The 14,386-nt window shown below is 42.8% G+C and overlaps 1 pseudogene; it reads right to left on the bottom strand.

Annotated features, from left to right (window-relative positions):
- LOC115478383 overlaps nt 1-14,386 on the bottom strand; it is a 93,795-nt pseudogene that overhangs the window by 34,115 nt on the left and 45,294 nt on the right.

The following is a 14,386-nucleotide window of genomic DNA, read 5'->3' as shown; positions in this document are numbered from 1 at the left end:
CTTCTTTTTTCCATTATCGGCCGAGGACGTCCATGTGTTAAGCACGCCCCAGTCCCGCCTTTGCTATGCTTCTGACACGCTCCCAGGAACTTTGGTCATCCCCACGACGGAAAGCAGTTGCGGACGCCCAAAATCGGCTTTCGATTATGCTGATTTGGGTGACCCTGGGAGAAGGGCGCCCATCTCCCGATTTGTGTCGAAAGATGGGCGCCCTTCTCTTTCGAAAATGAGCCCAAAAATGTTGTTATTTAAAAATATCTTGCAAAAATAACTAATGTGATTTGTCTTTTGTTAACTCTTTGCTCTGTAAGTCATGACAGAAGTCATAAATGTGATTTATATTTACTTTTACTTCTGAAACATGGTTCTGCTATCATTCAGATACTCCCAAAGTATTGTGTTTTCTGTATTATCAAAGATAGAACTGAGCTGCTCTTTGGTGGCCTTTACCATTCAGCAAGTGATGTGCAGTATTGCACTACAGAAAAGGCGTTCCTCTGGTCCTTAGTCTTGAAGTGATAGAAACACTAAGATGGGGGAAAATCAAAGCTGGCTGCCAAAAAGGAAAAGGGGAAAATATTGGTGTACCCCCCCCCCCCCCCACACACACACACACACACAAGTACATTTCAATATCTATAAACAACCAAGATACCATGGACTTGTGTTACTTACCCTACTCCACAGTATTTTACAATTAATTATTTAACAAAAATTTTAATCCACAAATTCAAATTGCATAGAGATGGATTCTTACTTGTTAAACAGGCTGGGATGACAACAACAAAATCTTGGATAAGAAAATGATACACTCCTAGGATTTTGGCTTGCTAGAAAATAGAAAAGGCATATTTTTAAAAAGCTCCCTGCACCCAGTCCTGCCTCTTCCGTGCCTCTTTGCAGAAAAGTACTTGAAACATGTCTTGTTGCCTCACTTCAGTGTCTTTGTTATCTTTCCTTCAGCTCCCCTCTTTGCCATTCTGACTACTTTCTCTGCTTCACTCAGCTTTCCCAAGTACCACTTACTTCCCCCTGCTCCACTTTCCAACATCGCTCTTACCTTTTGAATGTTAATCCTTTTGCCCTTTCTTTCTCGATCACCTTTTTAGATTCTGAACCCTCCAGAGACAGGGAAATACCTAGAGTATCTGAATGTAACTTGCCTCGAGCTACAACTGACTGAAGAGTGAACTAAATCCAAATAAATAAAAATCCTTTCAGAGTCTTACCCAGTAAAGTAGCAGGAAAGAGCAATACTGAATCATGGAATAGAGCGTGATGAACTTAAACATACAGAATGAACTTACAAGGGCCGCCCTTCCATCCCTGTCAAGAAAATCAAACAGCTGTGATAATTGTCAATACAGTACAGGTTATTTCAATCACCACTTCTCACTCTAACCAGGTCAACAAGTTGGACAGTGGTTAGCATACATGCGTAAAGGCTGTTTGTCTTTATTGGAAAATCAGTGCTGCATAGTCAGAAAGGTGTCAGCATTAAGTTATGTCACATGATAATGCATGTAAAACATACATTTATTTATTTATTTATTTATTAGGATTTAATTACCTCCTTTATGAAGGAATTCACTCAAGGCGGTGTACAATAGGAATAATTCAAACATGAGCAATAGACAATTACAGCAGTAAAAATATTCAAAAAACAATACAAAGAATGACGTGGAGGGGCATAATCGAAGGGGGACGACCATCTCTAAGGGCGACCATCTCTAAGGATGGCCCGCCGAAGGGGCGGGGTAACCCGTATTATCAAAACAAGATGGGCGTCCATCTCTCGTTTCGATAATACGGTCGGAGACGCCCAAATCCCAACATTTAGGTCGTCCTTAGAGATGGTCATCCCCGGTTTTCGGCGATAATGGAAACCGAGGACGCCCATCTCAGAAACGACCAAATCCAAGCCATTTGGTCATGGGAGGAGCCAGCATTCATAGTGCACTGGTCCCCCTCACATGCCAGGACACCAACTGAGCACCCTAGGGGGCCACTGCAGTGGACTTCAGAAAAAGCTCTCAGGTGCATAGCTCCCTTACCTTGTGTGCTGAGCCCCCAAACCGCCCCCCAAAAAACCCACTCCCCACAACTGTACAACGCTACCATAGCCCTAAGGGGTGAAGGGGGCACCTACATGTGGGTACAGTGGTTTTCGGGTGGCTTTTGAAGGGCTCACATTTACCACCACGTGTAACAGGTAGGGGAGGTTGGGCCTGGGTCTATCTGTCTGAAGTGTACTGCACCCACTAAAACTGCTCTAGGGACCTGCATACTGCTGTCAGAGAGCTGGGTATGATGTTTAAGGCTGGCATAGAGGCTGGCAAAAACAAATTTTTAAGTTTTTTTTAAAGGTGGGAGGGAGTTGGTGACCACTGGGGGAGTAAGGGGAGGTCATCCCCGATTCCCTCCAGTGGTCATCTGGTCAGTTCAGGCACCTATTTGAGGCTTGGTCATGAAAAAAAATGGACCAAGTAAAGTCGGCCAAGTGTTCGCCAGGGACGCACTTCTTTTTTCCATTATCGGCCAAGGACGCCCATGTGTTAAGCAAGCCCCAGTCCTGCCTTCGCTACACCTCCAACACGCCCCCGGGAACTTTGGTCATCCCCACGACAGAAAGCAGTTGAGGACGCCCAAAATCGGCTTTCGATTATGCCGATTTGGGCGACCCTGAGAGAAGGTCGCCCATCTCCCAATTTGTGTCAGAAGATGGGCGCCCTTGTTTTTCGAAAATAAGCCTGATTGTATACTACTTACAATGCCAACACAATACATAATAGAACATTTTAATAGACAGTGTAGGGTATAAGCAAAGATGGAACATACAGGGGTCTTTTTACTAAGGTGTGCCAAAAAATGGCCTGCACTGGTTTAGATGCATGCATTGGACGTGCACAGGTCCATTTTTCAGCGCACCTGCAAAACAGACCTTTTTTTTGGGGGGGGGGGTGGGCTGAGACATTACCACCACCCATTGACTTAGCGGTAAGGTCTCACTCGTTAACCGGGCAGTAATTGTCAGCATACGTACAATGCAAATTACTGCCTGGCGCGGGTAGCAGAGACACATAAAAAATGAAACTACCACCCAGGCCACACGGGCTGTGAAAGTTCAAAACTGAAGCACATAGAACACGTGTACACGCCTACGGCTTAGTAAAGGGCCACATAGATAGGTAAGAGTAAGAGGAGTTAGGAATAAGGTGACTAATTTAAAGAAAGGTGCATATGAGGTCAGAGAGATGGTTAAATATGATCTCAGCTAAGGTAGGAGTATTTATGAAGACAATAAGGGATGTAGTTATCAATGCGGGTTACCATTAAGACAGGTTATTGTACCACTAACAGGTCCCGTTTTATGCAATGAGATCTAGCTACTAATAACTGGGGTTAGCAGTAAAATAGCATGTCTTAATGGTAGCCCACATTGATAAATTCTCACCTAAGGGTGAAAAGTCATTGGAGATGGAGAAGTGAAGACCCAAGAAGAAATACAGTAGAATAAAGACAGAAGACAATACCTGGGAACTGGCACCCAAAATGTCTTTAAAACAGTTAGTAAGGTTGACCTGGGGAAAGGTAGTACTTATCCATGAGGTTAAGTAGCATGGAATCTTGCTACTCTTTGGGGTTCTGTATGGAATCTTCCTACTCTGGAATTATGGAATCTTGCTACCCTTTGGGATTCTGTATGGAATATTGCTACTCTGGAATTATGGAATCTTGCTAGTCTTTGGGATTCTATATGGAATCTTGCTACTCTTTTGGATTCTGGAATCTTGCTACTCTTTGGGGTTCTGTATGGAATCTTGCTACTCTGGAATTATGGAATCTTGCTAGTCTTGGGATTCTATATGGAATCTTGCTACTCTTTTGGATTCTGGAATCTTGCTACTCTTTGGGGTTCTATATGGAATCTTGCTACTCTGGAATTATGGAATCTTGCTAGTCTTTGGGATTCTATATGGAATCTTGCTACTCTTTGGGATTCTGGAATCTTGCTACTCTTTGGGGCTCTGTATGGAATTTTGCTATTCTGGAATTATGGAATCTTGCTACTCTTTGGGATTCTGTATGGAATATTGCTACTCTGGAATTATGAAATCTTGCTACTCTTTGGGGTTCTATATGGAATCTAGCTACTCTTTAGGATTCTGGAATCTTGCTACTCTTTGGGGTTCTGTATGGAATCTTGCTAGTCTTTGGGATTCTATATGGAATCTTGCTACTCTTTGGATTCTATATGGAATCTTGCTACTCTTTTGGATTCTGGAATCTTGCTACTCTTTGGGGTTCTGTATTGCTACTCTGGAATTATGGAATCTTGCTGGTCTTTGGGATTCTGGAATCTTGCTACTTTTTGGGATCCTGCCGGGTACTTGTGACGTGGATAGGGCACTATTGGAAATGGGCTAGATGGGCTTTTGGTCTGTTCCTGTATGACCAGTCCTTTCTTTTCTTATGTGAGGATGTGAGCGAAACTAGGATCAAAAGCCAATTGGAACCATACAGAGAAACAAGAGTAAATGATGTGAGATAGAACTGGAAAAATACAAGTCCAAAGGAACAGTATGTACCTTTAAAACAGTGGGTTCCCAAACCTGTCCTAAGGCAACCACAGACAGGCAGGTTTTCAGGATATTCACAATGGATATTCATGTGTTAGATCTGCATTCACTGTCTCTATTGCATGTAAATCTAATTCATGAATATTCATTGAGGGTATCCTGAAAACCCAGTTGGCAGAGGTTCCCCCCAGGACAGGTTTGGGAATTATTTAACAAATGGTGACCGAATTCTTCTCCAAGGTTCTGAATGTGATGGCAAACTCACTCACTGATACTACATACAAACCGTAACGTATTGCACATTCTACCTTTGTAATTCTACACTACTGATTTCAGATCTCAGCATTTGTAAAGATGCTTTTATTAGTTATTGACACGTGTCTTACAGATGCTCTTAATTAATTTTAACTTACTTGAGTAATTTGGCCACACAGGTTATGTTGGGGGATTTGGAAGTAAAAGATGAAGCCACCGATGCCTCCTTTTCGGACAAAGAGATCCCAGCGTGGGCCACTTTCAATGCCTGAAATCCAACACCTCCACTAGTCATTATAACTTTCAGATAAAACATTCTTAAAGAGACATTTACTGGTGAACTGTTCAAAAAATGAGACCTTATCAATTTAGTTATTCACAATAGAATATTCCTGTATGTGCAGCTACCAAACAACAACGATTTATTTGGGTCGATATTGGGCTGGCACTAGGGTTGACCACACAAGTGACTACTTTGAAAAAAATATCCTGGATGTTTATCGAGCAATACCAAGAGTTGCAATAATCCAAACGAGGAATTAATATAGCCTGAGCATTGGTCCTGAAACTATCAGAGCTCAAAAAAAGATCTTATAGCTCTTAAATGTTGAAGATTTAAAAAAGAATTTCTTCACAAGTTCATTAATTTGAAATTCAGAAGTCAATTTTGAATCCAAAATTATTCCCAATACTTGATTTATCTTCAAATTTAAAAGATTCTCCTGAAGACAACGTAATATTGATTGAATAGACCTTTGCCAGATCACTAAACCATATAGGCATGGTTTTATCTTATTAAGGGCCCTGTTTACTAAGCTGCGTTATAGGCGTGTTAACATTTTTAACGCACGTTAACCAAGTATGCGCGTTGTGTATGCACCTACCATATCCCTATAGGTGCCTATACGGTTAGCGAACATACTAATTGTAGGTGTGTTAAAAATGCTATCGTGCCTTAGTAAACAGGGCCCTTAGTTTAATAAAATTAATTTAGCCCAATTATCTATTATTAGCAAATAGTGCATGCTGTTTTACATAGTAACATAATAGTTGATGGCAGTGGCGTAGGAAGGGGGGGCAGTGGGGCGGTCTACCCCGGATGCACGCGCTGGGGGGGGGGGTGTCGGCTCGCTGGTTCTCTGCTCTTTCTGCCCTGGAACAGGTTACTTCCTGTTACGCCCTCCCGCCTGCCCCCCGCTGCAAGGTAGGGTGCGTTTTGGGGGGGGGGGGTGCGCTCCAGAAGGGGGGGTGCCATGCCCTGCACCCGGGGGGGGGGGTGCACAGCGGCGACCTGCCCCGGGTGTCAGGCACCTCGCTAAGGCACTGGTTGTCGGCAGAAAAAGACTACGGTCCATCCAGTCTGCCCAACAAGATAAACTCATGTGCGCTAAGAAAAAGGCAGAGCCCATTCGGAGAATGCAGCACACAAATGGGCGGAAGGCCAGCCGGGAAAAGGGAAGGAAGGGAGGGGCAGGAAAAGGGGGCCTAGAAAGAGATAGGGTCAGGGTCAGAGTATAGGCACATGGTAGCGAAAGGGTTAAAGAAAAGGTAAAGGACAAGGAGAAGAGGAGGGGAGGATAAGCAATAGAAGGGACAGGGGAGGGATCAGGCATCATCTTTAAGCCAGCCAACACAGGAACCTGTAAGGTCCATCCAGTCTGTCCAACAAGATAAACTCATATGTGCTACTTTATGTGTATACCTGACCTTGATTTTTATCTACCATTTTCAGGGCACAGACTGTATAAGTCTGCCCAATACTAGCCCCGCCTCCCAACCACTGGTGCTGCCACCCAATCTCCGCTAAGCTTCTGAGGATCCATTCCTCTGAACAGGATTCCTTTATGTTTATCCCACGCATTTTTGAATTCCGTTACCGTTTTCATCTCCACCACCTCCCGTGGGAGGTGGTGGAGAATGTGCACTATTTATGACACAGGAAAAATAACCCTAAATGCAGGGTTTTTCCTGTCATTTGGGGCAAAAACATTAAATGACATGCACATCCCTAATATTTATCTTTACTTACCCCAGAATCATTTGCACATCATCCACACATAGCAACAGTAATAACTGCAGAAAGGAATAGTTAGGAAAATTAGACATAAGAACTCGGTGTGGAAAAGCTAAAGGGGACATCAAGACGGTACCACCAGATATGAGCTACCTTTAGGAAAATGTCTTGTAATTAGATTATGCTTCATTAATTAAAGTCACAAATGAATGACAGGAATGTGCTATTTTTATGTCATCCTCGACAGCGGCGTTCCTAGGGTTGCTGAAACCCAGGGCGATAGCCAATGTGCCCCCCGGGTGCAGCGTGACCCCCCCACCCCCGGCGAAAGGACACCCCCACCCCAGGTGCATTTTTACCTGCTGGGGGGGGGGGGGTGCCGCGCGCCTGTCAGCTTCGCTCGTTCCCTGCTCCCTCTGCCCCGGAACAGGAAGTAACCTGCTTCGGGGCAGAGGGAGCAGAGAACCAGCGGAGGCCGACAGACGTGCAGCACCCCCCCCCCCCCAGCTGCATGCACCTGGGCGGACCGCCCCCCCCCCTTGCTAGCTACTGTCCTCGACAATGAACTCACTTCAATTTTTTGAAATTCGTTCAACCAGGTTGGACTTCTGGTTCGGTGACATTCGTGCAAAAATAGCTCCGTTCAATAGTAACTGTGAAAAGAAAAGTATCAGGAACACTATAGTAAATGTTGATCCCTCCTACCCTAGCTGACGATATTATTTAACCATCTCTCTGACCTCATGTGCACCTTCTTTAAATTAGTCACCTTGTCTTCTAACTCCTTTAACTCTCTTGCACTATCTGTATGTTCCATCTTTGCTTATACCCTACACTATCAATTGAAATGTTCATATTACATATTGTGTTGACATTGTATGCTAGTATACAATTGCCATACTTTGTATTGTTACTGAATGTTTTCACTGCTGTAATTGTCCAATAGCATCTACTATTTGATTTCTTCTTATTGGGCCAGATCTGGATATTAGCAGTACTTACGAGATAGGTTGCCTGGATATCGTGATACTGTGGCTTGTGGTGAGGCAGGGTCCAGAGTCAGGTGGACCCGGAAAGTATCTGGGTGCTGCCAATTTTTAATGCTGGTACCCAGATAACGAGCTGGGCAAGAAGGACCACATAAAATTAGTTTTAACTTATGTCTGCTTAGTTATTTGGATACTGCCGCTGAATTTTGGCGCACCTAGGTGACTTCAAGGAGCTGCCCGTACCTGGATAAGGACCCCACAAGGCTTCCCTATCCCATGCCCGTTCCCCCAACCCCTTCCAACAGTCATAACAGTCTGATCACTAAAAACCAACCTGTTCAAAAAGGCGTACCACAATGATCTAGCCTAAATTCTAGATAACGAAACTTATACCAGAACTGGACAAAACTGAACCCTCGATACTTGATTGCTTAATTTACTCTGTCACCATTGAACTTTAATGCAATACCACTTTATTTCTCATTCCGGAAATGAACTCTCTAACCCCTGCTTAAAGTACTCTGCCACTTATGAACTTTAATGCAATACCACTCCGTATTTCTCATTCTGATAATGGCGATTGCCACTACGGCATAATGTAAGCCACATTAAGCCTTCAAACAGGTGGGAAAATTTGGGATACAAATGCAATAATAAATAAATAAAAAAAATAAATAAATTGTACACCACCTCAAGTGAATACCTTAAAAAAGGCGGTAAATAAACCCTACTAACTAACTAACTAAATGAATAATGCCATCCTCTTAAATGTCATTCATTGAACTCCTCCAGTATAACACACAGTAAATGATGGCCGATAAAGACCTGTACTGTCTATCCAGTCTGCCCAGCAAGATGTTGAGAGCTGCACCTGCCACTCTGTGCAGGTTATAGTCAGCCATGATTAAACATCGGTTGGCAATTTCCCATCATGCCAACAGTTAAGATAATATACCCTCAGCTGTTTAAGATGTTTGTATGCGCAGGAATCATGGTGTGGAAGTTTGCCATGCTTAGAGAATTGAAATCATAAGAACATAAGAATAGCCATACTGGGTCAGATCAATGGTCCATCTAGCCCATTATCCCGTTTCCAACAGTGACCAATCCAGGTCACAAGTATCTGGCAGAATTCCAAAGACTAGCAACATTCCATGCAGGATCCAGTGGCGTAGCCAAGGGTGAGCCCACTTTGGGCTCAGGCCCACCCAGTAGCAACACACCTATGATGTGGCTGGCAGGGATCCTCAAGCCCCACCAGTCAAACTCCCAACAATTGTCTCTCCTGCATACCTTGTAAATAGCAGATCTTCACCTGCAGTGGCCCCACAGCCTTCCCTCTGATGCATTTCTGCGGTGTTTGAGAGATCATATGGCATGCAGTTGAGAGAGGAAGAGACCAAATCACTTGTGGACAAGGCAGAGTTCTTTTTGCCCACCCATCTTGGGCCCAGGCCACCAAAATTAGGTGTCTGGCTACACCCCTGGCAGAATCCCAAGAATAGCATGATTATGGAATCCAAGAGTAGCAACATTTCATGCTACCACTCCTAGGGCAAACAGTGGCTTCCTCATGTCTATCTCAATAACCAGACTATGGACTCTTTCCTTCAAGAACTTGTCCAAATCTTTTTAAAACCAGATACGCTAATTGCTGTTACCACATCCTCCGGCAAGAGTTCCAGAGCTTGATATTGTGTACAATTCTGGCCATCGCATGTCAAAAAAGATCTAGTGGAATTAGAAATGTACAGTAGATGAGGTGAGAAAAATTGATAGAGAGGAAGGGATGACTTCCCTATGAGGAAAGGCTGAAATGGCTAGGGCTGTTCAGCTTGGAGAAAGGCAGTGAGGGGAGATAAGATAAGGTATCTCTATATATAAAAGGCAAACACCAACGTTCTATGAAGCCTCCAGCCGGAAGTGTGAAGGGGGAGAGATATCCGGTTTCCCATGAGTGTCTGCCCCGCCCTCGTTCTCTCTCTAACACAAACAGTGAAGGAAAACAGCAAAGCAGGAATCAAATTGCTCTCTCTGTAACAATGAAGGACTCAGAGGGGGAGGGGAGAGAGGGCAGGGACACACACACCTCCCACGTGCACACAGAAGAAAACCTTGCTAGCCCCCGTTTCATTTGCATCAGAAACGGGCCTTTTTTACTAGTATAAATAATGAGTAGAGTAACGGGGGGCCTTGGCATACTGCAAATCCATGTGCAGATGCTACCACAGTGCCCCTTTTACTGCTGCTTTGTAAACGGGGCCCTAAGCTTGCTGAAAATTTCTTTTTTTTCCTACAATCATATAGGGACATAGTTATCAATGTAAGCTATCTGTAAGATATGTTACTTTACCACTAACTTGTGCTATTTACAAAGATTCCATTTTATGCAATGAGACCTACTTTCTAATAACTGGAATTAACAGTAAAATAAGACATCTCTTAATGGTAGTCCATGTTTATTTATTTTATTTGCTGCATTTGTACCCCACATTTTCCCACCTATTTGCAGGCTCAATGTGGCTTACACTATGTTGCAAAAGGTATAATCATAAACAGAGTAAGAGGTATGGTCTAATTTAACACATTTCTGTGTAAGAAATTAGGTAGATAGGTCAGTAGAATTATTTACATAATACAAAATAAAACAGGTAAGATATAATGACCAATAGTGATAATGTGATTAACATAATCAAATTAGAAAGGATCAGTATAAGTTGGTTTAGATATAGAATGGAATCAAGTCATTAGGAGATTTTTATTGTAAGTCTCTTCGAACAGGTGCGTCTTCAATAACTTCCGGAAGGTTGTCAAGTCATGCGTTGTTCGTATAGCATTCGGTAGTTTATGCCATGATTTTGTGCAGAGGTATGTGAAGGTACATGCGTGTAGTGATTTGTATTTGAGTCCTCTACAATTGGGGGTAGTGGAGGTTTAAGAAGGTACGTGATGAACTTTTGATGTTTCGTGTTGATAACTTCCCCCCTTACTGTAAAGAGTTTCAGTCTCTAGTAACCAGAGCTGATATTGTGATGTCATAATGCCTCATTCCAACGATGCCTAAGAGCCAACCTCATCAGTGATGTCACAATGGCTTGATTGTCCTATACTTGGCTCACTTCTTTTTACATATAACAGTGATTTCGATTTCTGGAGACATTTCTTTTTTTCTTTATTTAAGGAGTGAAATTATCAACAGAATTAGAAAGGTACAGAGAAGGGTGACAGAAATGATAAAGGGGATCGAACAACTTCCCCTGTGAGAAAAGGCTAAAGTGGCTGGGGCTCTTCAGCTTGGAGAAGAGACGGCTGAGGGGAGGTATGATCGAGGTCTATAAATTCTGAGTGGAGTAGAACGGGTAGACAGGAATGGCTTGTTTACTCTTTTCAAAAATGCTAGGATTAGAGGGCATAAAATGAAGCTACTAAGTAGTAAATTAAAATAAACCGGAGAAAATATTTCTTCACCACAACATGTAATTAAACTCTGGAATTCGTTGCAGAGAATGTGTAAAAGCAGTTGACTTGGGAAAATCAACTGCGTATTTCTAGGATAAGCAGCATAAAATCTGTTTTTACTCTTTTGGGATCTGCCAGGTACTTGTGACCTGGATTGACTGTTGCTGGGAAACAGGATATTTATTTATTCTGATTTTGCTCACAACCTTTTCAGTAGTATTTCAAGGTGGATTACATTCAGGTACACTGGATATTTCTCTGTCCCAGAAGGGCTCACAATACTAAGTTTGTACCTGAGGCAATGGAGGGTTAAGTGACTTGCCCCAAGATCACAAGGAGCAGCAGTGGGGTTTGAACTGGTCACCTCTGGATTGCAAGACTGGTTCTCTAGCCACTAGGCCACTCCTCCACTCCAAGATTCCATTCAGAATCTCAAAGAGTAGCAACATTCCATGTAAGAACCCAAATAATATTTATTTAGATTTTGCTCACAAACCTTTTTCAGTAGTAGCTCAAGGTGAGTTACGTTCAGATACTCTGGATATTCTCTGTCCCAGGAGGGATCACAATCTAAGTTTGTACCTGAGGCAATGGAGGGGTTAAGTGACTTGCAGACTGGTGCTCTAACCACTAGGCCACTCCTCCACTCCATACTAGGGTTGATGGGCATTTGGTCTATCCCAGTATGGCAACACATGTTCATAAAATGGGTTCCAATGCCAAATCAGCACAAGTTAGTGGTAAAGTACCACATCTTGATAGCAGCCCATATTGATAACTTCTCCCCCTTAGTGTGAAGAGTTTCAGTCTCTGATAACTCGTCATAGGAGAGAAGTACAGTACATCAAGTTATTCTCAGCATGATTTTCTCTTTTTAAATTATCTACATTAATACATCGCCTTTTCACATAAAAACAGAGAAGAATGACGACAAAAGAAAAAACTGACAAAAGGAATCAGTTGAGAAGAATTAGAGTGAAAAGACTCCTTCATTCACAGCTCTGTACATCAACCCCTCCGTGACGCTGAAGGGCAGAAAACCATTATTTGACACCGGTGTTTTCCAGTGAAATAGTTTCATTCTCCAAACATACCTTTGGTAGCAAACTGTAGAAATATTTCACAATAGCCTGATAAGATTTGCCACTCATGGCAAAATAATAGTTGCCCATCTCATTTGTTGGGTCGTACTTTTTCTCAATGCTGATAAACATTTCCTGCAAAACAGAAAATAATTATTTCCTTGTACATTAACCAAAGCTTCATCTGATGCCGACCTAATCCCTATAGAATTATTTGTTTGTTTGTTACATTTGTACCCCGCACTTTCCCACTCATGGCAGGCTCAATGCAGCTTACATGGGGCAATGGAGGGTTAAGTGACTTGCCCAGAGTCACAAGGAGCTGCCTGTGCCTGAAGTGGGAATCAAACTCAGTTCCTCAGGACCAAAGTCCACCACCCTAACCACTAGGCCACTCCTCCACTGTTGCTACTATTTGAGATTCTACGTGGAATGTTGCTATTCCACTAGCAACATTCCATGTAGAAGTTGGCCCTTGCAGATCACCAATGTGGCCGTGCAGGCTTCTGCTTCTGTGAGTCTGACGTCCTGCACGTATGTGCAGGACGTCTGACTCACAGAAACAGAAGCCTGCGCAGCCTTCTACATGGAATGTTGCTAGTGGAATAGCAACATTCCATGTAGAATCTCCAATAGTAGCAACATTCCATGTAGAATCTCAAATAGTCTCTATTTTGTTACATTTGTACCCTGCGCTTTCCCACTCATGGCAGGCTCAATGCGGCTTACATGGGGCAATGGAGGGTTAAGTGACTTGCCCAGAGTCACAAGGAGCTGCCTGTGCCTGAAGTGGGAATCGAACTCAGTTCCTCAGGAACACAGTCCACCACCCTAACCACTAGGCCACTCCTCAATCTGTATGGTGCACTGTATACTTACATAAACCAGCAGTTGATAACTGGACTGACCAAGTGTCAATTAAAATCCCAATTAAAGGGTCGTTTTACTAAAGCTTAGCTCACGCTAATGTACGTATAAAATAGCTTTTGTAAAAGGGCCCCTTATTGCAGAAAAAACTTTGGCAAATATTTACACAGTTGTTTCTCTAGGAATAACATACAAAACAATACCATCTGCATTTTGGGGAGTAGTATAATCGCTTGGTGTACACTATGCTGGAGACCTGCTTTGTTTAAATATTCATAGTTAGTAGTCTGCAGCCCCCCTGATAATGCTCACACTGCTGTTGTGTCCGTTGTGATTAGGATCCTCCATTGGTTGCCAGGTAATGGATGCTCTGGTAGAATTATCTGGTTCAAGTGCATCAACTAGAATACTTACCGGTCTTCGGAATGATCCCAGAATTCCTGGCAACGGTTACAGCGGTCTGCAGATTGTCACCTGGAAAACAACATGATTGATGTCCTCTCGATAGTAACATTTTGATTAAGACCTAAAATAGCAGCAAAACAAATCTGAATAATTTCTGAATTGGAGCAGATCATAGTGCATGAATTTGAGTTCAACAGGTGAACTTTAGGAGAATCTATGTGGTTATTGGGCTGGATGTGAGAAGGTCCTGTTTTAGGACTTATCTGTGATCAGGAAGAACATCTTTACTACTACTTATCATTTCTATAGTGCTACTAGACATACGCAGCGCTGTACACTTGATCACGAAGAGACAGTCCCTGCTCAACAGAGCTTACAATCTAATCAGGACAGACAAACAGGACAAATAAGGGATAAGGACAAAGAGTAGCTAGATTCCGGAATCCCAAAGAGTAGCAAGATTCTAGAATCCCAAAGAATAGCAAGATTCTGGAATCCTAACGAATAGCTAGATTCCGGAATCCCAAGACTACTACTACTACTTATCATTTCTATAGCGCTACTAGACGTATGCAGCGCTGTACACTGGACTTAAAGAGACAGTCCCTGCTCAACAGATCTTACAATCTAATTAGGACAAACAGGACAAATAAGAGATAAGGGAATATTAAAGTGAGGATGATAAAATAAGGGTTCTGAACAAGTGAATAAGTGTTAGGAGTTAAAAGCAGCATC

Source organism: Microcaecilia unicolor, chromosome 10 (genome assembly GCF_901765095.1).
Source record: "Microcaecilia unicolor chromosome 10, aMicUni1.1, whole genome shotgun sequence".
Lineage (NCBI taxonomy): Eukaryota > Metazoa > Chordata > Amphibia > Gymnophiona > Siphonopidae > Microcaecilia > Microcaecilia unicolor.
Note: the sequence above shows the minus strand (reverse complement) of the source record. Positions and strands in the feature narration are given on the sequence as shown.